Source organism: Schistocerca gregaria, chromosome 2 (genome assembly GCF_023897955.1).
Source record: "Schistocerca gregaria isolate iqSchGreg1 chromosome 2, iqSchGreg1.2, whole genome shotgun sequence".
Taxonomy (NCBI): domain Eukaryota; kingdom Metazoa; phylum Arthropoda; class Insecta; order Orthoptera; family Acrididae; genus Schistocerca; species Schistocerca gregaria.
In genome coordinates, this window is record NC_064921.1 from 771,382,537 (window position 1) to 771,404,890 (window position 22,354).

Genomic DNA, 22,354 nt, shown 5'->3' on the forward strand with positions numbered 1-22,354 from the left:
GGGTTCGAGTCCCTAAAAAAAAAAAAAAAAAGGGAAAAAAAAAGGATAAGGCGTCGGACTTCGGGTCTGAAGATTACATGTTCGAATGAAAAAAAAAAAAAAAAAAAGTGGCTAGGATACCTGGCTTTCACCCAGGAGGCCCGGGTTCGATTCCCGGTACCGGAACGGAATTTTTTCCACACTACTCGTGACAAGTTTGAGCTGTCCGAGCTGCCGTTTCCCGTCCTGCTCGCAATATAGCTACTGTTTCGTGACAGTCAGCAGAATATAGACGAGGGAAGCAGACACACGACGGCCATAGAAATGGTGTATGGCTTCATGCCACACGGTTCCAGCGTAGGCCTGAGCAACTGCATCTGTCGAGGCCCGTTAGCTCAGTTGGTTAGAGCGTCGTGCTAATAACGCGAAGGTCGTGGGTTCGATCCCCCCACGGGCCACTACGCTTTTACTACTACGAAAAGGCAGCGCCGATTTCAGCTGGCGAGTGTGATGACCACCCTGCGTGGAAGTTGACAGAGGTTCCAAACCCGACCTGTCGGGAAGCGCTACAGCATTCACTCGCCAATGGCCATAGTGTGCACAAAACACTGGTTCTCAACCGATAAAGAGAAAACGAAAGGAAATGTCCGATTGCCGATGCGTAACAACTTTGGCCCTTGTCAGTACTTGGGCGGGTAAGTGCATCGGAACACAGGGTACTGTCGGCAGTTTTACTTCCTATTTTTCTTTCTCCTTTGTTTTCGGAGCCACAGCCCGATTCGGTCAGGGAGACGCCACCGTGAAATGAAGGGGCGTGCTGTGTGTCCATCGCCTCGCCTCTCCTTACCTCTCTCAGTCGTTTCTCGTGCTTGTTGTTTTGATATAGGCCGATTTGAGAGCGTCAGCTCTCGCGTCAGCTCTCGCAAAGTCGAGACACACTACAGGCTGGTCTGCAGCGAGTAACAGGGAGGAAAAAAAAAACATTAATTTCAAGGCGCGTGGCAAAAGTACTCAAACGCGAAATTAAAAGCCTGATGCGGTGGCCGGGAATCGAATCCGGATCAACTGCTTGGAAGGCAACTATGCTGACCATTACACCACCACCGCACAAGCGAGTGCCCCGGCGCCGCACTGTGTCGGCTTCCCGCCTGTCGGCAGCGGCCGAAGGTGGTGGTACCTGGCAGGCGCATTTCGAGGTAGGCTAGGGGAGCACATCCAGACGCATTCGGACAGCATATCCGCGCACATTTCGCATCCTCTGGCAAGAGTCGGCTCCGGTGACGCAAGAGTACGCAGAGGACCGCGTTCTGGCGGCGATTTTAAGCAGTACAGTGCAGGGTTCAGCGTCTGCAGCATCTTCTCGACAGAATGCTATGGCGCTTGACGACAGTCCCACTTTCCCTCAAGACAACTGCTCGGGAAGCAGCGTGAAGTTGCTACCGGCCGGAGCATCGGTGGTTCAGTGGTAGAATGCTCGCCTGCCACGCGGGCGGCCCGGGTTCGATTCCCGGCCGATGCATCATTTTGCTTTTCCCGCGGTAATGCTGCCGTGTGGCTTGCGCGCTTTACATGCACGATCCACAAGAATGTGTAGCTGGATTCCTTTGAGAAGAACCGAGAACGCAGCACTAGCGGGTCCCCACTGGGACGCTCGCATCATGTTCTACAGACTAGCGTCGGCCTGGCCTCACAAGTTGCTGTGTCCAGGTGCCTCCGAGGCACTGAACTTTAACGACAAGGAGTGCTGCCTATCGTTGCAAAAGCTGCAGCAACACCGCAATTAACTGGGCCGGCAATGGACGTGTAGCAAACAGAACACGTTATCCAGGAAGTACAGTGTCTTCACGTCTAACATTGGGTATGATACTTACCCAGTTTCCAGGACAAAGGGTTCACCGGTGCCTCGGTAGCGCAGTAGGCAGCGCGTAAGTCTCATAATCTTAAGGTCGTGAGTTCGATCCTCACCCGGGGCATTTAATTTTCTGTGACTGATGGTGGTGCTGTTGCTGGGGCCCCAACTTATTTCTTGTTTGTTATCCACAACGCTTCAGCGGGAAAATGTTTACTTCCTGTTATTGCTACTTACAGCTTCCCTTTTTCTCTTCTCCCAGCAGAGCATGAAGCCAAAAGCATTGCTCTGAGACGTTTGAGGTGCGCGCCTTGCCAGTCAGCATGCGCAAAGATGCTCGCAAAGAGAGATGGGCGCCGACGCGGGACTCGGCACGAAATGCGACAAGGGACCGTCCGAACCGTCGAAGAGACGCACAGATCCGGTGTGGTCTAGTGGCTAGGATACCTGGCTTTCACCCAGGAGGCCCGGGTTCGATTCCCGGTACCGGAACGGAATTTTTTCCACACTACTCGTGACAAGTTTGAGCTGTCCGAGCTGCCGTTTCCCGTCCTGCTCGCAATATAGCTACTGTTTCGTGACAGTCAGCAGAATATAGACGAGGGAAGCAGACACACGACGGCCATAGAAATGGTGTATGGCTTCATGCCACACGGTTCCAGCGTAGGCCTGAGCAACTGCATCTGTCGAGGCCCGTTAGCTCAGTTGGTTAGAGCGTCGTGCTAATAACGCGAAGGTCGTGGGTTCGATCCCCCCACGGGCCACTACGCTTTTACTACTACGAAAAGGCAGCGCCGATTTCAGCTGGCGAGTGTGATGACCACCCTGCGTGGAAGTTGACAGAGGTTCCAAACCCGACCTGTCGGGAAGCGCTACAGCATTCACTCGCCAATGGCCATAGTGTGCACAAAACACTGGTTCTCAACCGATAAAGAGAAAACGAAAGGAAATGTCCGATTGCCGATGCGTAACAACTTTGGCCCTTGTCAGTACTTGGGCGGGTAAGTGCATCGGAACACAGGGTACTGTCGGCAGTTTTACTTCCTATTTTTCTTTCTCCTTTGTTTTCGGAGCCACAGCCCGATTCGGTCAGGGAGACGCCACCGTGAAATGAAGGGGCGTGCTGTGTGTCCATCGCCTCGCCTCTCCTTACCTCTCTCAGTCGTTTCTCGTGCTTGTTGTTTTGATATAGGCCGATTTGAGAGCGTCAGCTCTCGCGTCAGCTCTCGCAAAGTCGAGACACACTACAGGCTGGTCTGCAGCGAGTAACAGGGAGGAAAAAAAAACATTAATTTCAAGGCGCGTGGCAAAAGTACTCAAACGCGAAATTAAAAGCCTGCTGCGGTGGCCGGGAATCGAACCCGGATCAACTGCTTGGAAGGCAACTATGCTGACCATTACACCACCACCGCACAAGCGAGTGCCCCGGCGCCGCACTGTGTCGGCTTCCCGCCTGTCGGCAGCGGCCGAAGGTGGTGGTACCTGGCAGGCGCATTTCGAGGTAGGCTAGGGGAGCACATCCAGACGCATTCGGACAGCATATCCGCGCACATTTCGCATCCTTTGGCAAGAGTCGGCTCCGGTGACGCAAGAGTACGCAGAGGACCGCGTTCTGGCGGCGATTTTAAGCAGTACAGTGCAGGGTTCAGCGTCTGCAGCATCTTCTCGACAGAATGCTATGGCGCTTGACGACAGTCCCACTTTCCCTCAAGACAACTGCTCGGGAAGCAGCGTGAAGTTGCTACCGGCCGGAGCATCGGTGGTTCAGTGGACAGTCGGCTTTCGGCCGTGGTCGCGTGCGGACCGGCTCCGCGCGCCGGACAGCGCACCGTAGTTTGTTTACTTCCGCGTCGCGGTATTTCGTGTTGTGTAGCGTCCATTTCTATTGCACCTCATGGCGCACTGTTACCGCCGAGCGACAGTTAAAGTAACATTCCAAGCCGAACATGCTAGACCACGCGCTTTTGAAATTGAGCAATTCATTCGCGAAGAGCTACGTCTGGACCCTCAGGAAGTGATAGGTATTCATTTCTCTATCACTAGCAGCATCGTCTATATTAAGATGACGACGGAGGAAGCGTGTGCTAACGTAGTTCGACAACACGCACGCGGACTCAAGTTCAAACATTCTGACGGGCATATTGGAGAGGTGACGGTCGATCACGCTGGTTTCGGACTTGGAACAATCCGGGTTTTTGAGCTCCCTTTCGAAGTGCCGCAAGATGTGGTCGTCGAAGCTTTCCGACCCTATGGCAAGGTTGTGGGGCACATCGCGGAGAAATGGCAGACATTCACGACATACAACGTGTTGAATGGTGTCCGCCAAATCAAAATCGAACTCTCCAAACATGTACCATCCTATCTGCTGATAGGTGGCGTGCGAGCCATCGTTATGTATGATGGCCAGCCGCGGACGTGTGCCGGTTGCGGACAGGAGGGCCATGTTCGGTCAGAATGTCTCCGCCGACGTTTGCTCCAGGTCCCGACCAGTAACTCAGCTCCCAAAGTGACGGCCGCTTCTTTACCAGATAGCTACGCCACAGCCGTACGTAGCCCCGATGCGTCACTTCAGGAAGCACCTCTTCACCACCCGGCACTCCCCACTGGAAATGACGGTGCTGCCATGGCCTCACCGGCACCATCTCCTCTGACGGCTACGACACCACCAACTCTCCAGAGCTCGATGGACATCGACGCGAATGCGGTGCCTACCTCTGCCTTTCTTCAGACTGGCGCGACCTCGGACGTCGAACATCCACATTCTGATTCAGAACAGCACCTCCGAAAGCAACGGTCGCCCAGAAAACGGAAGAAGAGGAGTCAAACGCCATCTGACGACACACTTCTTCATGTGGCATCACAGGCAGTGGAGCTGATACACGACAGTGATCTCCCTTCGAGCGTTCTGACGACAGGAGAGGCTGCTCCTGATGTCCCATCTGAAGAACGATCTCACACGAATATGACGGATTCCAAGGAGGGTGCCTCCCTGGACCCCACTACAGCAGCGTCGCTACAACTCGCCCTCGAGGAGTGTGACAGTCGCTCACCGTCTGTTCCAGTCTCCTGGGCTGATGATATCGACGAAGGAGCAGTTCGAGATGGTGGTCCTCCCATCAGGCAGTGCCCCATGGAGGTGCCTGACCCACCTTCCAGCCAGTGATTACGACAACGGTGACTACGTCAGATGTTACACGCCAGCCAGACATCTCTGCCGGAACATCTGTGCCAATGGTGGGAGCACGCCCCCAACATTACCGCATAGCGACGATGAATCTGGCCACCATTCGGGCCCCCCATAAACTGGCAATGTTCCGTGAGACCATTTATGCTGCTGATGTCGACATTGCCCTCCTCCAAGAAGTGTTTGTCGCCGATTTCCATGCCCCCACTGGCTACGTGGCACACATCTCCCATGCTTCTGACAACGGTAGTGGAGTTGCCATCCTCCTCCGTTCTGGACTCCCTGCTGAAGATGTAGTGTACCTTGCTAATGCTAGGGGTATGGCTCTCACGCTGTTCGGCGTCCGTATCCTCAATGTATATGCGCCGTCCGGCTCCAGTCGACGTCGTGATCGACACACTTTCTTTGCTGACGAGGTAACGCCGCTGTTTGAGGGTCCCCTAGATGATATGGTCCTCGGTGGCGATTTCAACTCCACGCAAAGGCCTGAAGATCAATTACCGCATCATTCCCCTTGTGCGGCCCTCTCCGTCATCATCGACAGACTCCAGCTTGTAGACACATGGACAAAGGTGCATGGCACCCGTGCAGGTTTCACATATTATACGGCGCATTCATCTAGTCGTCTCGATCGTATATACCTCACACGTTCCCTTGCTGCCGACACTCGACATGCCGAAGTATGGCCTCTGGCTTTCTCTGACCATGACGCCTACATCTGCGATGTCGTCCTCGCCCGCCAACAAGTGTGGCACAGCCGCGGCTTGTGGAAATTCAACGTTTCCCACCTGACTGTCCCTGACTGCCGACGAATCGTTGAGGATGCGTGGGCCCTCTGTCATCGTCGTCGCCCCGCCTACGCATCCACCTTATCGTGGTGGGTATCATGCGCGAAACCAGCTCTGCGCAGGGCGCTGATAGGATATGGCAAAGACTTCAAAGCCTGGCAAGCGAGCACCATGGACTTTTATTATGCAGTCCTTCGTGACTGCACTTCGATGGCCTTCTCTCCTGATCGTCAGATGATGGTGCATCGTGCTAAAGCGCAGATCACTTCCCTCACGCGACGGCGCTTAGAAGGGACTCTTGTCAGATCCTGCACCCGTGACCATATGCCTCATGAAACGCCATCGATGTACCACCTTCTCAGGGAACGCCGACGTCGTCGTCGAACCCTCATCCACGAGCTCACAGATGCGGAAGGACGACGACACACTACGCAATGCGACATTGGTCACGCTTTCTATTCTCATTTCCGTCAACTGTTCGCTGCCGTCCCTCATTCCCCGACCTTAATTGAGGAGGTGGCAGCAATGACTGTCAACACCATGCCAGAGGATGTGGCTCAAGAACTTCAGGAACAAGTGACCTCTGATGAAGTCCTAGATGCAATCAAGGTGGGGGCTGCCAACAAGTCCCCTGGACCTGACGGCCTCCCCCTCGACTTTTACAAGTATTTTAGCTACCTTTTGTTACCTGCTTGGACGTCCATCTGTCGTGAATTGATGTCACCCACAACGATGATCCCAGCCACCTTCCTTGATGGGGTCATCATCCTGGTCCCTAAGCCACATGGGCGATCACGGATCTGTGATTACCGGCCCATCACTCTACTCAACAGTGACATGAAAATTTTCACCCGTTTGTTGGCCTCACGCCTCAAGAAGGCAGCAAGATCCGTCACCTCCCTTGATCAGACTTCGTTGGGCGGTGACAACAACATCCATACGGCCCTTTGCCGTTATAGGGACATGATTGCGCTCGCGCGCTCGCGACATTTACCTGGCGCATTGGCATCGCTTGACTTCCGTCAAGCTTTCGACCGTGTCGACCATACTTTTCTGAAATCGGTCCTCCAACACATGGGTTTTCCGGTTCGTACAATCACCGTGGTAATGCGGCTCTTGAGCGGCGCAACTTCAAGAATACTCTGTAATGGTCGCCTCACCGCGCCTCTAGCGATCGAGCGCTCTGTCCGACAGGGATGCCCACTTTCCACGATACTGTATGCTTTGGCATTAGAGCCCCTCCTACAGGGGCTTCGCCAACGCCTGGTGGGCCTGACATTGCATGGGCACCGCTTCTGTTGTACAGCCTATGCTGACGATCTAGTCCTCTACCTCCGCAATGAAGACGATGTTCGCGCTGCTCTGACTTGGGTGACGACTTATGGGGAGGCATCGGGCAGTTCTCTTAACATTTCCAAATCGAAGGTTCTGCTCATTGGTGAGGGTCTACCAGAAAGATCTGTCGCTCCTCTAAGTGTGGTCACCAGCGTCCGCTGTTTGGGCATTGATTTTATGAATGACCTCCGTCGCTCAGCGGCAACCAACGGTCGACGTCTCCTACAAACGATCAGGACTGGCCTTGTGGACCACCGGCTTCGATCCCTCGACATTATACAGCGCGCGCAATACGTGAATGTTTATCACGCCTCACGCATCCCCCATGTGGCACAAGTGTTCCCGGTTCCGATTACCCTCGCACGTCGTATGTTGATGGCGATGGGATCCTTTGTCTGTGCCGGGATGTTATTTAAAGTTCAATATTCCTCCCTTGCCCTCCCGCGGGAGCGTGGTGGAGTGGGCTTATTCCATGTGCCAGACAGAGTTACCGCACTTTTTGTTAGCTCCCAACTGAAAGTCTGGCGTCGCTGCCCGACGAGCCTGACCGGACTGCTTTTGCGTGAATACGCACCAGTCTCCATGTCAGCCCCGGTCATGTTATCCGACATTCCACCCCCCTTTTATCACTTTCGGTACTTCTTCTTTGAAATCAGTTACATTCTGCACTCCTTACCCCTTCTCCGTATACTCCAGACAAAGACTGTATACGATACCTTACAAATGTGTCAAACCCCCAACCCCATTGAACACAAGTTTCCCCAGATCATATGGCGCCGTGTGTGGAAAGCAGTGCATGCTGGTTACCTCGACACCAGCGTTCAGTCCACCTGGTATATCACCGTCAATGGCAAACAGGTCAACCAGTCTCGTTTGCACCGCATCCGCCTTGCTGACACACCACTCTGTGTTCACTGTGGTGTAGAGGACACGGACGCTCATCGGTTCTCATGTGGTCCGTCTGCTGACGTCTGGAGGCTCGCGCAGCGTATCCTGGCTTTCCTCACCCGACAGCCGCCTGCTCAGATTATTTTCCTGACGCTTCTATTCCCGGATGTGATTCATTACCCCACAACAAAAACTAATGCCGTGAATTGGATACGCGGTCATACAGTCCGCTACCTTTTTGGGCCCGATGAAAAATCAGAACTAGGTTATTGGACGTACCTTAACGATCGACATTGTGCACTTGTTCGCAACCCCAGATACAAGCAGTTCTTTTCCAATTTTCTACGGAGCGCCTTTCATGACCCGCCTTCCAGCTGGAACGTCCAAGCCATGAGATGCTGATGCTTTTTTGCCGATATGATGTTCTGAACGTACTACACACGGAATCCCCACTAAAATTTCGAGAAGACACGTTTGGATGTTCCGCCAATCAGACGGCGCAAGCGACTCCTAGAATTCTGGTGCAACGACTGCCATAATACAAAAACATGAATAAATAAAAACATACATACAAAAAAAAAAAAAAAAAAACAAAGAGAAAATAAAGAAAACAAAAATGCAATACAATAAACTATAAAAAAAAGTTCCTGTTCACAACAAATTTCATTTTTTTATCGCTACTCTCTATGTTTCTTCCCCCCTACTTTCTTCCTTTCCTACACCTTTGTAGTAATAGGTTAGTTGTTTTGGAATAGGTGTAGATAGGTGCCAACGCCTGAAGAGGTGCATTTAATTTTATTTTTTTGTTAGAATACAAGTGGCGGTGGCAAATAGACATTTTTTTTGTAGTTTTTCCTTTCCTGTCCAGATAAAAAAAAAAGGGGGGGTAGCGTCTTATTAGAAATTTAAAAAAAAAGATGGATTAAAAAAAAAAAAAAAAAAAAAAAAGTAGCGGCTCAAAAAAAAAAAAAAAAAAAAAAAAAAGTGGTAGAATGCTCGCCTGCCACGCGGGCGGCCCGGGTTCGATTCCCGGCCGATGCATCATTTTGCTTTTCCCGCGGTAATGCTGCCGTGTGGCTTGCGCGCTTTACATGCACGATCCACAAGAATGTGTAGCTGGATTCCTTTGAGAAGAACCGAGAACGCAGCACTAGCGGGTCCCCACTGGGACGCTCGCATCATGTTCTACAGACTAGCGTCGGCCTGGCCTCACAAGTTGCTGTGTCCAGGTGCCTCCGAGGCACTGAACTTTAACGACAAGGAGTGCTGCCTATCGTTGCAAAAGCTGCAGCAACACCGCAATTAACTGGGCCGGCAATGGACGTGTAGCAAACAGAACACGTTATCCAGGAAGTACAGTGTCTTCACGTCTAACATTGGGTATGATACTTACCCAGTTTCCAGGACAAAGGGTTCACCGGTGCCTCGGTAGCGCAGTAGGCAGCGTGTAAGTCTCATAATCTTAAGGTCGTGAGTTCGATCCTCACCCGGGGCATTTAATTTTCTGTGACTGATGGTGGTGCTGTTGCTGGGGCCCCAACTTATTTCTTGTTTGTTATCCACAACGCTTCAGCGGGAAAATGTTTACTTCCTGTTATTGCTACTTACAGCTTCCCTTTTTCTCTTCTCCCAGCAGAGCATGAAGCCAAAAGCATTGCTCTGAGACGTTTGAGGTGCGCGCCTTGCCAGTCAGCATGCGCAAAGATGCTCGCAAAGAGAGATGGGCGCCGACGCGGGACTCGGCACGAAATGCGACAAGGGACCGTCCGAACCGTCGAAGAGACGCACAGATCCGGTGTGGTCTAGTGGCTAGGATACCTGGCTTTCACCCAGGAGGCCCGGGTTCGATTCCCGGTACCGGAACGGAATTTTTTCCACACTACTCGTGACAAGTTTGAGCTGTCCGAGCTGCCGTTTCCCGTCCTGCTCGCAATATAGCTACTGTTTCGTGACAGTCAGCAGAATATAGACGAGGGAAGCAGACACACGACGGCCATAGAAATGGTGTATGGCTTCATGCCACACGGTTCCAGCGTAGGCCTGAGCAACTGCATCTGTCGAGGCCCGTTAGCTCAGTTGGTTAGAGCGTCGTGCTAATAACGCGAAGGTCGTGGGTTCGATCCCCCCACGGGCCACTACGCTTTTACTACTACGAAAAGGCAGCGCCGATTTCAGCTGGCGAGTGTGATGACCACCCTGCGTGGAAGTTGACAGAGGTTCCAAACCCGACCTGTCGGGAAGCGCTACAGCATTCACTCGCCAATGGCCATAGTGTGCACAAAACACTGGTTCTCAACCGATAAAGAGAAAACGAAAGGAAATGTCCGATTGCCGATGCGTAACAACTTTGGCCCTTGTCAGTACTTGGGCGGGTAAGTGCATCGGAACACAGGGTACTGTCGGCAGTTTTACTTCCTATTTTTCTTTCTCCTTTGTTTTCGGAGCCACAGCCCGATTCGGTCAGGGAGACGCCACCGTGAAATGAAGGGGCGTGCTGTGTGTCCATCGCCTCGCCTCTCCTTACCTCTCTCAGTCGTTTCTCGTGCTTGTTGTGCCGATTTGAGAGCGTCAGCTCTCGCGTCAGCTCTCGCAAAGTCGAGACAAGTCGAGACACACTACAGGCTGGTCTGCAGCGAGTAACAGGGAGGAAAAAAAAACATTAATTTCAAGGCGCGTGGCAAAAGTACTCAAACGCGAAATTAAAAGCCTGCTGCGGTGGCCGGGAATCGAACCCGGATCAACTGCTTGGAAGGCAACTATGCTGACCATTACACCACCACCGCACAAGCGAGTGCCCCGGCGCCGCACTGTGTCGGCTTCCCGCCTGTCGGCAGCGGCCGAAGGTGGTGGTACCTGGCAGGCGCATTTCGAGGTAGGCTAGGGGAGCACATCCAGACGCATTCGGACAGCATATCCGCGCACATTTCGCATCCTTTGGCAAGAGTCGGCTCCGGTGACGCAAGAGTACGCAGAGGACCGCGTTCTGGCGGCGATTTTAAGCAGTACAGTGCAGGGTTCAGCGTCTGCAGCATCTTCTCGACAGAATGCTATGGCGCTTGACGACAGTCCCACTTTCCCTCAAGACAACTGCTCGGGAAGCAGCGTGAAGTTGCTACCGGCCGGAGCATCGGTGGTTCAGTGGTAGAATGCTCGCCTGCCACGCGGGCGGCCCGGGTTCGATTCCCGGCCGATGCATCATTTTGCTTTTCCCGCGGTAATGCTGCCGTGTGGCTTGCGCGCTTTACATGCACGATCCACAAGAATGTGTAGCTGGATTCCTTTGAGAAGAACCGAGAACGCAGCACTAGCGGGTCCCCACTGGGACGCTCGCATCATGTTCTACAGACTAGCGTCGGCCTGGCCTCACAAGTTGCTGTGTCCAGGTGCCTCCGAGGCACTGAACTTTAACGACAAGGAGTGCTGCCTATCGTTGCAAAAGCTGCAGCAACACCGCAATTAACTGGGCCGGCAATGGACGTGTAGCAAACAGAACACGTTATCCAGGAAGTACAGTGTCTCCACGTCTAACATTGGGTATGATACTTACCCAGTTTCCAGGACAAAGGGTTCACCGGTGCCTCGGTAGCGCAGTAGGCAGCGTGTAAGTCTCATAATCTTAAGGTCGTGAGTTCGATCCTCACCCGGGGCATTTAATTTTCTGTGACTGATGGTGGTGCTGTTGCTGGGGCCCCAACTTATTTCTTGTTTGTTATCCACAACGCTTCAGCGGGAAAATGTTTACTTCCTGTTATTGCTACTTACAGCTTCCCTTTTTCTCTTCTCCCAGCAGAGCATGAAGCCAAAAGCATTGCTCTGAGACGTTTGAGGTGCGCGCCTCGGTTCATTCTGGCTTTAGCCGTCGCCGCGGTCGGACGTGCTTGTTGTTTACTCCGCGTACGTTAGCGCTATCGCCGGTGTTTGGTGTTTACGTGAAGTTAGCTGTACATTTTCGCTGTTATTTTTTGAGTGGTGTCTCTGATAAGTGTTTTTATAGTGCTTTCGTCCGTTCCACGTTTCGTGCTTCGCCGCAATTTCGGTTGTTGCCGGAATTTCGTCGGAACCGACGACCATGTCTGACACCGTCAGGAAGAATACTTTAGTCTTCTCGTTCGAGAAAGGAACACGGCCGGTCCAACCCACTGCGCTGGAAATCCACGATTGGCTGACTGAGGTAATCGGTATTAATTCTGACTCTGTTCATACCACGCAATTAGATGCTGAAAAATACTGTGTTTTTGTTAAATTTCTGAACTCAGTGACAGTCGATAAGTTGCTTGCAAAATGGGGTAATTCCGTCGAATTTGTTCATCGAGACGGTTCAAAAAGTAATGTCTCTGTACGAAAAGCTGATATCATGTACACCAATGTCAGGATTTTGAATGTTCCAATTGAAATTGATAATCAGTTGATCAAGGACGCTCTATCTAAATATGGCGAAGTTAAATCTATCTATAACGAAAGATGGTCGAAGCTATACAAGATACAGTGTTTTAATGGCATTAGATCCGTTGAAATGGAGGTGAAAGCCAACATTCCGTCCCATATATCCGTTGCAGGCCATAAAGCACATGTTGTGTATTCTGGTCAGGAGCGCACGTGCAATATTTGCAATGAGACAGGTCATTTCCGACAAGATTGTCCGCGCCGTGTTTTTGTTCTTAGGAACAATCTAACACAGCGTCAAAAACTGACCCTCAGCGATGTCTTACCAAATAGCACTTCCCTTCTTTCGGTTATCGACAGTGGTGCATGTACTTCTGCAGTGCCCGCCATAACTACTACGGAGTTCCCTCCCCTGAGCGTCATTACATCACACCCTTCTGTTCCCGATTGCGATCTCCAGAATAAGAAGCGACCGTTGGAAATGACCGATAACGGCTCGGACGGCGAGTCCGCCCGTAATTCGCCTTCCACCCGCAAGCAGAAGCAGTGTAATGCGGATGTGCTGGAGGAAACAAACAGTACATGTATTGACGTGACGACAGCCGCTGAGGCAACCCGGCCGCTGTCGGCGGCCGAACAGGTACAAACGGTCCACGGAGGGGACGCAGTAACGATTGTCGCGGAGACGGAAGAGGCGCACTCCGAAGCACAAGAGGTGACGGAGCGGAACCCAACTCAAGAACTTACAGACCCACAAACCGCCGACTCAGTCAGTGCTCTGGAGCTAGTGACGGAAGAACAAGGAAATGGCACTCGTAAAAAGGACGCTGTTGAGGCAGCTTCGGTCACAACGGTGGTAAAGATAGACAATCCGAATGACGGCGCGTTGAACCAAGATGTCCGAAGACGCCGACTCAAACCGCTACCTACTCTCAAAGCTTCCCGTAACCAAAGCAAACAACAACCAGCACAAGAGGAAGCGACGGCCAAGAACGTCTTGTATGAAATCATCACGGAAAGACCTAAGGAGGTACCTTCAAGTGACATTAGTGATGCAAAGCCCCTCGGTAAAACTAAAACCCGAGATGTTCGGAATCCTGCACCAAAATGAGGCTGTAAGATGAAAAAAAAAGGGATTTTGTTGAACCAGTTTCATTTCTAATTGTACTACTGTCTTAGTCATATTTCAGAGGAACCAGATGAAGTGTTTACCGAGCTTCAAATACTGACTATTCTTTTAGATGTTTGTTTAAGCGGAGTCGTTTCTCTCTTCTAGAAGCTGCACATCTCTTTTCTTTTTTTTTTATTAATATTTTGTTATCTTTTTAATCACTTATTTACTTTTTATGCAAACTAAATGTCCCAGGCATATACAATTACGACTATCAATATTAACAGGATTACATCCGTGACTAAAGTTACAGCGCTCAAGGATTATTTATATGAGTCAGGGACGGACATTGCTTTCCTACAGGAAGTAGTGCTGACTAATCTTACAGTGCGTGGATATTTGGCGATTTTAAATGTCTCACTTGACACCAACGTCGGTACAGCAATTTTAGTCAGGGAGGGGATTCCTGTCTCGGATATCGAGAGGTTGGACTCCGGCAGAGCGATAGGTATAAAAGTCTTTGGTTCTACCCTTATCAATCTGTATGCCCCTTCTGGCACATCCAATAGAATGGAAAGAGCACAGTTCTATAAAGAAGAAATCATTTATTTATTACGGAAAAACCCAAAAGATCTTATAATAGGCGGTGATTTTAATTGTGTGATAAATAAGAAAGACCAGGTTCCGAATTTTAATAACTGCAGTGAACTGAAGCGTTTCGTCACTGTTTTACAGCTTAAAGATGCTTGGGAAATAATGTATCCCACTTTTGTGGCATTTACATTCCTAGGTCCTCACTCACGTAGCAGGATCGACAGACTCTACATATCGCAAAGTCTAGTTAGCTCCTTCATTAAAGCAGAGACGATTCCAGTTTACTTTTCTGATCATAGCTCCGTGCTAGCTTCCATCAACCTTACTGCGCAACCCACTCGCCGTTTTAGAAGTTCATGGCACCTTAATACGTCACTGATGCAGGACGACGGATTAGAAGAAAGTTTGACAGAAGCGTGGGCATTGTGCCTCCGCTCTGCAGATAGACACGTCTCAGTACTAGACTGGTGGTGCAACAGGGCAAAGCCTAAACTGAGAAAAGTTCTCATCCAGTATAGTGTACAACGATCGAAAGACTTGAAAAATTCCATAGAATTTTATTATACCATGCTGCGAAATTTATATGAGCAGGCAAACACTTCCAACGTCCGTCTGGCAGATATCAAGCAAACTAAGGCCAAATTGCTCAGTCTTAAAAGACAGCAGATGGAGGGTCTGAAATTAAAATCCAAGGCTAAGACAGTCGTGGAGGATGAACATGCTTCCTTGTACCATCTACTGAAGCACGAAAGAAACAGGAGACGCACCTTCATTGATGGACTTCAGTCTGAAACTGGCGAGACACTCACGACTCAGAGAGACATCGTCAATGCAGTGCACAAATATTACGAAGACCTATACACTGCCAACCCGGTATGTGAAGAGTCCTTCGATGAGTTCCTTAGTTACATAGCTCCACAGGTCTCGGACGAGGAAAACGAAGACCTTCTCGTTGAGTGTACTAACGAAGATATCCACAGAATCATCTGCAAATCTCCTCTGAGGAAATCGCCGGGACCGGATGGTTTGCCTGTTGAATTTTATAAACGATACTGGCCACTGATTGGTGACATGTTTACCCGAATGACGAACGAGGTGCTTCAGGGAAAGCATTTACCTGCTGTTTTTAAAGAGAGCACAATAGTACTAATCCCAAAAAATGCTGCAAAAAGAAACCTCAACAACTTTCGTCCTATCTCCCTGTTAAACTCTGATTATAAAATCATCGGCAGAATTTTAAACAACAGACTCTCTCAGTTGGCCAAAAAGATAGTAAGTCCATACCAGTCCTGTGTGCCTACCAAGAGCATTTTCAAAAGCATAGCTGAATATAGAGATATAATTGCCATCACTGCTGTGACCACCATAAAATGTGCTATCATGTTTATTGACTTCCAGAAAGCATTTGATCGTGTGGATCATAGATTCCTTAGTGCCACACTGAACAAAATAGGTTTTAATGAGCGAGTCGTAAGTGTGATCAGCAATGTTGCAACAGGCATCAGCGCTTGTATATCAGTTAACTGCCAGAGGACAAAGCAGATTCAGATCAGGCGCGGCGTTCCTCAAGGAAGCCCCCTCTCCATGTTCCTATTCGTGCTTTCATTAGAACCTTTCCTCCGCAGTGTTCATGCCACTCTAACTGGCATCACATTATCTGGTCACCGAACAGTCATAAACGCCTATGCCGATGATGTCGGAGTCGTCCTGCGAAATCCCGACGACATTTTGAAATTGGAAACGCTAATTAAAAAGTACTGTAGAGTCTCCGGAGCAGGTGTCAACGCAAACAAAAGCAAACTCCTAAACCTGCGGGGTTTTCAACATACCACCTTAGCCTGGGCCACAATGGTCACCCAATGCAAAGCACTAGGAATAACACTGACACCTTGTCCGTTAAAAATGGCAGCTATCAATTGGAGGAATACGTCGGGACAACTTCTTGGAACAACAAGAGAAAACCTCCACCGTAACTTGAACCAAGTTCAGAGGGTGATTTTCATTAACCACTGCATTCTCTCCAGGAGTTACTTTATAGCACAGATCTTCCCACTACCGAAAATGATTGGAAAAAAGATAATGTCTACCATTGCCAGCTATCTTTGGAGAGGGGATATATTCAGAGTCGACGCAAAAACTGCGACCTTAGATCCCAGGAATGGAGGTTTGGGGTTAGTTGACATCAGAAATAAGGCGTCTGCGCTTTTTATAAAAAGGACCGCCACTATCCTTAGCGACCACGCTGATAGCATTACAACTAAATTATTTGAAGTTGTCAGGCCTGCCAGTTTACAGGCGCCGGTGAATGTGCAAAAAATAAATAACCGGCTCCAGTACGTTCGTGTATATTTTGTGGAATTCAGCTATCTCGGCGGTGTCATCATCAACTCACGACGGATCACGGCCCGCGATATTCTGTCCCATCGAAAGAAAATGGAGGGGAGAAACAAATTGGAAAGTAAATACCCACACACTGATTGGGACGCCATATGGAAAAATATTAATATGCGTGGTCTACCATCGGACGTCAAGTCAGCGTGGTATAAAACAGTGAATGAGACCGTAAGCACCAATGAAAGGTTACATGCAATCGGCGTTAGCGACACGAACCTATGTCTCAAATGTAAATTGATCGACACGTTAGTGCACAGATTCACGTGCGGTGGCAATCTACAACTCTGTAATTGGATTAGGGAACAACTGGCTTTTCTTACGAGATCTTCGGTGGAAAATTTTCCCCCTGTTACATTCCTCAGGCCTCAGACTTGCTATTTTCCAGCAGCAAAAAACAACTCGGTCCATTGGTTAATGGGACACTATGTGAATTACGTAATTAATCACCTGGGAAATGACAATTCCACTGATTTTTACATGTACTTGAAGTGTGCTTTTTATAACGAACTGAAATATAAAGACCACAAGAAAAACTACGGCAATATGCTTAAAATTGTATTCGAGCGACTGGGCATTGGTTGACAAGCCAACGAGATAAACAAAAATCGTTTATTTAAGCGAAACGACGCTTAAACAAAAACAATTGGGGAGAAGTACACTTTTACAGTTTCATATCACAATCACTTATCTTCTGCTGGCAAAGAAGGCTATTTTGTTTATTGCACAGAAGAAGCCGAAGCCGAAAGCCAGTATCGCAGGGTTAAAGATAAATTGTTTTCAAAAAAAGGAAAAAAAAAAAAAAAAAAAAAAAAAAAAAAAGGTAGCGCAGTAGGCAGCGCGTAAGTCTCATAATCTTAAGGTCGTGAGTTCGATCCTCACCCGGGGCATTTACTTTTCTGTGACTGATGGTGGTGCTGTTGCTGGGGCCCCAACTTATTTCTTGTTTGTTATCCACAACGCTTCAGCGGGAAAATGTTTACTTCCTGTTATTGCTACTTACAGCTTCCCTTTTTCTCTTCTCCCAGCAGAGCATGAAGCCAAAAGCATTGCTCTGAGACGTTTGAGGTGCGCGCCTTGCCAGTCAGCATGCGCAAAGATGCTCGCAAAGAGAGATGGGCGCCGACGCGGGACTCGGCACGAAATGCGACAAGGGACCGTCCGAACCGTCGAAGAGACTCACAGATCCGGTGTGGTCTAGTGGCTAGGATACCTGGCTTTCACCCAGGAGGCCCGGGTTCGATTCCCGGTACCGGAACGGAATTTTTTCCACACTACTCGTGACAAGTTTGAGCTGTCCGAGCTGCCGTTTCCCGTCCTGCTCGCAATATAGCTACTGTTTCGTGACAGTCAGCAGAATATAGACGAGGGAAGCAGACACACGACGGCCATAGAAATGGTGTATGGCTTCATGCCACACGGTTCCAGCGTAGGCCTGAGCAACTGCATCTGTCGAGGCCCGTTAGCTCAGTTGGTTAGAGCGTCGTGCTAATAACGCGAAGGTCGTGGGTTCGATCCCCCCACGGGCCACTACGCTTTTACTACTACGAAAAGGCAGCGCCGATTTCAGCTGGCGAGTGTGATGACCACCCTGCGTGGAAGTTGACAGAGGTTCCAAACCCGACCTGTCGGGAAGCGCTACAGCATTCACTCGCCAATGGCCATAGTGTGCACAAAACACTGGTTCTCAACCGATAAAGAGAAAACGAAAGGAAATGTCCGATTGCCGATGCGTAACAACTTTGGCCCTTGTCAGTACTTGGGCGGGTAAGTGCATCGGAACACAGGGTACTGTCGGCAGTTTTACTTCCTATTTTTCTTTCTCCTTTGTTTTCGGAGCCACAGCCCGATTCGGTCAGGGAGACGCCACCGTGAAATGAAGGGGCGTGCTGTGTGTCCATCGCCTCGCCTCTCCTTACCTCTCTCAGTCGTTTCTCGTGCTTGTTGTTTTGATATAGGCCGATTTGAGAGCGTCAGCTCTCGCAAAGTCGAGACAAGTCGAGACACACTACAGGCTGGTCTGCAGCGAGTAACAGGGAGGAAAAAAAAACATTAATTTCAAGGCGCGTGGCAAAAGTACTCAAACGCGAAATTAAAAGCCTGCTGCGGTGGCCGGGAATCGAACCCGGATCAACTGCTTGGAAGGCAACTATGCTGACCATTACACCACCACCGCACAAGCGAGTGCCCCGGCGCCGCACTGTGTCGGCTTCCCGCCTGTCGGCAGCGGCCGAAGGTGGTGGTACCTGGCAGGCGCATTTCGAGGTAGGCTAGGGGAGCACATCCAGACGCATTCGGACAGCATATCCGCGCACATTTCGCATCCTTTGGCAAGAGTCGGCTCCGGTGACGCAAGAGTACGCAGAGGACCGCGTTCTGGCGGCGATTTTAAGCAGTACAGTGCAGGGTTCAGCGTCTGCAGCATCTTCTCGACAGAATGCTATGGCGCTTGACGACAGTCCCACTTTCCCTCAAGACAACTGCTCGGGAAGCAGCGTGAAGTTGCTACCGGCCGGAGCATCGGTGGTTCAGTGGTAGAATGCTCGCCTGCCACGCGGGCGGCCCGGGTTCGATTCCCGGCCGATGCATCATTTTGCTTTTCCCGCGGTAATTCTGCCGTGTGGCTTGCGCGCTTTACATGCACGATCCACAAGAATGTGTAGCTGGATTCCTTTGAGAAGAACCGAGAACGCAGCACTAGCGGGTCCCCACTGGGACGCTCGCATCATGTTCTACAGACTAGCGTCGGCCTGGCCTCACAAGTTGCTGTGTCCAGGTGCCTCCGAGGCACTGAACTTTAACGACAAGGAGTGCTGCCTATCGTTGCAAAAGCTGCAGCAACACCGCAATTAACTGGGCCGGCAATGGACGTGTAGCAAACAGAACACGTTATCCAGGAAGTACAGTGTCTTCACGTCTAACATTGGGTATGATACTTACCCAGTTTCCAGGACAAAGGGTTCACCGGTGCCTCGGTAGCGCAGTAGGCAGCGCGTAAGTCTCATAATCTTAAGGTCGTGAGTTCGATCCTCACCCGGGGCATTTAATTTTCTGTGACTGATGGTGGTGCTGTTGCTGGGGCCCCAACTTATTTCTTGTTTGTTATCCACAACGCTTCAGCGGGAAAATGTTTACTTCCTGTTATTGCTACTTACAGCTTCCCTTTTTCTCTTCTCCCAGCAGAGCATGAAGCCAAAAGCATTGCTCTGAGACGTTTGAGGTGCGCGCCTTGCCAGTCAGCATGCGCAAAGATGCTCGCAAAGAGAGATGGGCGCCGACGCGGGACTCGGCACGAAATGCGACAAGGGACCGTCCGAACCGTCGAAGAGACGCACAGATCCGGTGTGGTCTAGTGGCTAGGATACCTGGCTTTCACCCAGGAGGCCCGGGTTCGATTCCCGGTACCGGAACGGAATTTTTTCCACACTACTCGTGACAAGTTTGAGCTGTCCGAGCTGCCGTTTCCCGTCCTGCTCGCAATATAGCTACTGTTTCGTGACAGTCAGCAGAATATAGACGAGGGAAGCAGACACACGACGGCCATAGAAATGGTGTATGGCTTCATGCCACACGGTTCCAGCGTAGGCCTGAGCAACTGCATCTGTCGAGGCCCGTTAGCTCAGTTGGTTAGAGCGTCGTGCTAATAACGCGAAGGTCGTGGGTTCGATCCCCCCACGGGCCACTACGCTTTTACTACTACGAAAAGGCAGCGCCGATTTCAGCTGGCGAGTGTGATGACCACCCTGCGTGGAAGTTGACAGAGGTTCCAAACCCGACCTGTCGGGAAGCGCTACAGCATTCACTCGCCAATGGCCATAGTGTGCACAAAACACTGGTTCTCAACCGATAAAGAGAAAACGAAAGGAAATGTCCGATTGCCGATGCGTAACAACTTTGGCCCTTGTCAGTACTTGGGCGGGTAAGTGCATCGGAACACAGGGTACTGTCGGCAGTTTTACTTCCTATTTTTCTTTCTCCTTTGTTTTCGGAGCCACAGCCCGATTCGGTCAGGGAGACGCCACCGTGAAATGAAGGGGCGTGCTGTGTGTCCATCGCCTCGCCTCTCCTTACCTCTCTCAGTCGTTTCTCGTGCTTGTTGTTTTGATATAGGCCGATTTGAGAGCGTCAGCTCTCGCAAAGTCGAGACAAGTCGAGACACACTACAGGCTGGTCTGCAGCGAGTAACAGGGAGGAAAAAAAAACATTAATTTCAAGGCGCGTGGCAAAAGTACTCAAACGCGAAATTAAAAGCCTGCTGCGGTGGCCGGGAATCGAACCCGGATCAACTGCTTGGAAGGCAACTATGCTGACCATTACACCACCACCGCACAAGCGAGTGCCCCGGCGCCGCACTGTGTCGGCTTCCCGCCTGTCGGCAGCGGCCGAAGGTGGTGGTACCTGGCAGGCGCATTTCGAGGTAGGCTAGGGGAGCACATCCAGACGCATTCGGACAGCATATCCGCGCACATTTCGCATCCTTTGGCAAGAGTCGGCTCCGGTGACGCAAGAGTACGCAGAGGACCGCGTTCTGGCGGCGATTTTAAGCAGTACAGTGCAGGGTTCAGCGTCTGCAGCATCTTCTCGACAGAATGCTATGGCGCTTGACGACAGTCCCACTTTCCCTCAAGACAACTGCTCGGGAAGCAGCGTGAAGTTGCTACCGGCCGGAGCATCGGTGGTTCAGTGGTAGAATGCTCGCCTGCCACGCGGGCGGCCCGGGTTCGATTCCTGGCCGATGCATCATTTTGCTTTTCCCGCGGTAATGCTGCCGTGTGGCTTGCGCGCTTTACATGCACGATCCACAAGAATGTGTAGCTGGATTCCTTTGAGAAGAACCGAGAACGCAGCACTAGCGGGTCCCCACTGGGACGCTCGCATCATGTTCTACAGACTAGCGTCGGCCTGGCCTCACAAGTTGCTGTGTCCAGGTGCCTCCGAGGCACTGAACTTTAACGACAAGGAGTGCTGCCTATCGTTGCAAAAGCTGCAGCAACACCGCAATTAACTGGGCCGGCAATGGACGTGTAGCAAACAGAACACGTTATCCAGGAAGTACAGTGTCTTCACGTCTAACATTGGGTATGATACTTACCCAGTTTCCAGGACAAAGGGTTCACCGGTGCCTCGGTAGCGCAGTAGGCAGCGCGTAAGTCTCATAATCTTAAGGTCGTGAGTTCGATCCTCACCCGGGGCATTTAATTTTCTGTGACTGATGGTGGTGCTGTTGCTGGGGCCCCAACTTATTTCTTGTTTGTTATCCACAACGCTTCAGCGGGAAAATGTTTACTTCCTGTTATTGCTACTTACAGCTTCCCTTTTTCTCTTCTCCCAGCAGAGCATGAAGCCAAAAGCATTGCTCTGAGACGTTTGAGGTGCGCGCCTTGCCAGTCAGCATGCGCAAAGATGCTCGCAAAGAGAGATGGGCGCCGACGCGGGACTCGGCACGAAATGCGACAAGGGACCGTCCGAACCGTCGAAGAGACGCACAGATCCGGTGTGGTCTAGTGGCTAGGATACCTGGCTTTCACCCAGGAGGCCCGGGTTCGATTCCCGGTACCGGAACGGAATTTTTTCCACACTACTCGTGACAAGTTTGAGCTGTCCGAGCTGCCGTTTCCCGTCCTGCTCGCAATATAGCTACTGTTTCGTGACAGTCAGCATAATATAGACGAGGGAAGCAGACACACGACGGCCATAGAAATGGTGTATGGCTTCATGCCACACGGTTCCAGCGTAGGCCTGAGCAACTGCATCTGTCGAGGCCCGTTAGCTCAGTTGGTTAGAGCGTCGTGCTAATAACGCGAAGGTCGTGGGTTCGATCCCCCCACGGGCCACTACGCTTTTACTACTAC

General features: G+C 50.8%; 25 non-coding genes across 25 annotated transcripts; 20 read left to right on the top strand and 5 right to left on the bottom strand.

Moving 5' to 3' along the window:
- The first annotated feature begins 363 nt into the window (after positions 1-363).
- Positions 364-437, top strand: Trnai-aau (transfer RNA isoleucine (anticodon AAU)). Its single transcript has one exon. It is a non-coding gene; the product is annotated as a tRNA-Ile (tRNA).
- A 577-nt stretch (positions 438-1,014) lies between these two features.
- Trnag-ucc (transfer RNA glycine (anticodon UCC)) lies at positions 1,015-1,086 on the bottom strand. The gene has a single exon. It is a non-coding gene; the product is annotated as a tRNA-Gly (tRNA).
- Positions 1,087-1,427: 341 nt separating this feature from the next.
- Positions 1,428-1,498, top strand: Trnag-gcc (transfer RNA glycine (anticodon GCC)). Its single transcript has one exon. It is a non-coding gene; the product is annotated as a tRNA-Gly (tRNA).
- Positions 1,499-1,879: 381 nt separating this feature from the next.
- Trnam-cau (transfer RNA methionine (anticodon CAU)) lies at positions 1,880-1,952 on the top strand. Its single transcript has one exon. It is a non-coding gene; the product is annotated as a tRNA-Met (tRNA).
- A 296-nt stretch (positions 1,953-2,248) lies between these two features.
- On the top strand, positions 2,249-2,320 carry Trnae-uuc (transfer RNA glutamic acid (anticodon UUC)). Its single transcript has one exon. It is a non-coding gene; the product is annotated as a tRNA-Glu (tRNA).
- Positions 2,321-2,518: 198 nt separating this feature from the next.
- On the top strand, positions 2,519-2,592 carry Trnai-aau (transfer RNA isoleucine (anticodon AAU)). The gene has a single exon. It is a non-coding gene; the product is annotated as a tRNA-Ile (tRNA).
- Positions 2,593-3,168: 576 nt separating this feature from the next.
- Trnag-ucc (transfer RNA glycine (anticodon UCC)) lies at positions 3,169-3,240 on the bottom strand. Its single transcript has one exon. It is a non-coding gene; the product is annotated as a tRNA-Gly (tRNA).
- A 6,205-nt stretch (positions 3,241-9,445) lies between these two features.
- Positions 9,446-9,518, top strand: Trnam-cau (transfer RNA methionine (anticodon CAU)). The gene has a single exon. It is a non-coding gene; the product is annotated as a tRNA-Met (tRNA).
- A 296-nt stretch (positions 9,519-9,814) lies between these two features.
- On the top strand, positions 9,815-9,886 carry Trnae-uuc (transfer RNA glutamic acid (anticodon UUC)). The gene has a single exon. It is a non-coding gene; the product is annotated as a tRNA-Glu (tRNA).
- A 198-nt stretch (positions 9,887-10,084) lies between these two features.
- On the top strand, positions 10,085-10,158 carry Trnai-aau (transfer RNA isoleucine (anticodon AAU)). Its single transcript has one exon. It is a non-coding gene; the product is annotated as a tRNA-Ile (tRNA).
- Positions 10,159-10,734: 576 nt separating this feature from the next.
- Positions 10,735-10,806, bottom strand: Trnag-ucc (transfer RNA glycine (anticodon UCC)). Its single transcript has one exon. It is a non-coding gene; the product is annotated as a tRNA-Gly (tRNA).
- Positions 10,807-11,147: 341 nt separating this feature from the next.
- Trnag-gcc (transfer RNA glycine (anticodon GCC)) lies at positions 11,148-11,218 on the top strand. Its single transcript has one exon. It is a non-coding gene; the product is annotated as a tRNA-Gly (tRNA).
- A 381-nt stretch (positions 11,219-11,599) lies between these two features.
- Positions 11,600-11,672, top strand: Trnam-cau (transfer RNA methionine (anticodon CAU)). Its single transcript has one exon. It is a non-coding gene; the product is annotated as a tRNA-Met (tRNA).
- A 6,016-nt stretch (positions 11,673-17,688) lies between these two features.
- On the top strand, positions 17,689-17,760 carry Trnae-uuc (transfer RNA glutamic acid (anticodon UUC)). Its single transcript has one exon. It is a non-coding gene; the product is annotated as a tRNA-Glu (tRNA).
- A 198-nt stretch (positions 17,761-17,958) lies between these two features.
- On the top strand, positions 17,959-18,032 carry Trnai-aau (transfer RNA isoleucine (anticodon AAU)). The gene has a single exon. It is a non-coding gene; the product is annotated as a tRNA-Ile (tRNA).
- A 574-nt stretch (positions 18,033-18,606) lies between these two features.
- Trnag-ucc (transfer RNA glycine (anticodon UCC)) lies at positions 18,607-18,678 on the bottom strand. The gene has a single exon. It is a non-coding gene; the product is annotated as a tRNA-Gly (tRNA).
- Positions 18,679-19,019: 341 nt separating this feature from the next.
- Trnag-gcc (transfer RNA glycine (anticodon GCC)) lies at positions 19,020-19,090 on the top strand. Its single transcript has one exon. It is a non-coding gene; the product is annotated as a tRNA-Gly (tRNA).
- A 381-nt stretch (positions 19,091-19,471) lies between these two features.
- Trnam-cau (transfer RNA methionine (anticodon CAU)) lies at positions 19,472-19,544 on the top strand. The gene has a single exon. It is a non-coding gene; the product is annotated as a tRNA-Met (tRNA).
- Positions 19,545-19,840: 296 nt separating this feature from the next.
- Positions 19,841-19,912, top strand: Trnae-uuc (transfer RNA glutamic acid (anticodon UUC)). The gene has a single exon. It is a non-coding gene; the product is annotated as a tRNA-Glu (tRNA).
- A 198-nt stretch (positions 19,913-20,110) lies between these two features.
- Positions 20,111-20,184, top strand: Trnai-aau (transfer RNA isoleucine (anticodon AAU)). Its single transcript has one exon. It is a non-coding gene; the product is annotated as a tRNA-Ile (tRNA).
- Positions 20,185-20,758: 574 nt separating this feature from the next.
- On the bottom strand, positions 20,759-20,830 carry Trnag-ucc (transfer RNA glycine (anticodon UCC)). The gene has a single exon. It is a non-coding gene; the product is annotated as a tRNA-Gly (tRNA).
- A 341-nt stretch (positions 20,831-21,171) lies between these two features.
- On the top strand, positions 21,172-21,242 carry Trnag-gcc (transfer RNA glycine (anticodon GCC)). Its single transcript has one exon. It is a non-coding gene; the product is annotated as a tRNA-Gly (tRNA).
- Positions 21,243-21,623: 381 nt separating this feature from the next.
- Positions 21,624-21,696, top strand: Trnam-cau (transfer RNA methionine (anticodon CAU)). The gene has a single exon. It is a non-coding gene; the product is annotated as a tRNA-Met (tRNA).
- A 296-nt stretch (positions 21,697-21,992) lies between these two features.
- Trnae-uuc (transfer RNA glutamic acid (anticodon UUC)) lies at positions 21,993-22,064 on the top strand. Its single transcript has one exon. It is a non-coding gene; the product is annotated as a tRNA-Glu (tRNA).
- Positions 22,065-22,262: 198 nt separating this feature from the next.
- Trnai-aau (transfer RNA isoleucine (anticodon AAU)) lies at positions 22,263-22,336 on the top strand. Its single transcript has one exon. It is a non-coding gene; the product is annotated as a tRNA-Ile (tRNA).
- Positions 22,337-22,354: the final 18 nt, after the last annotated feature.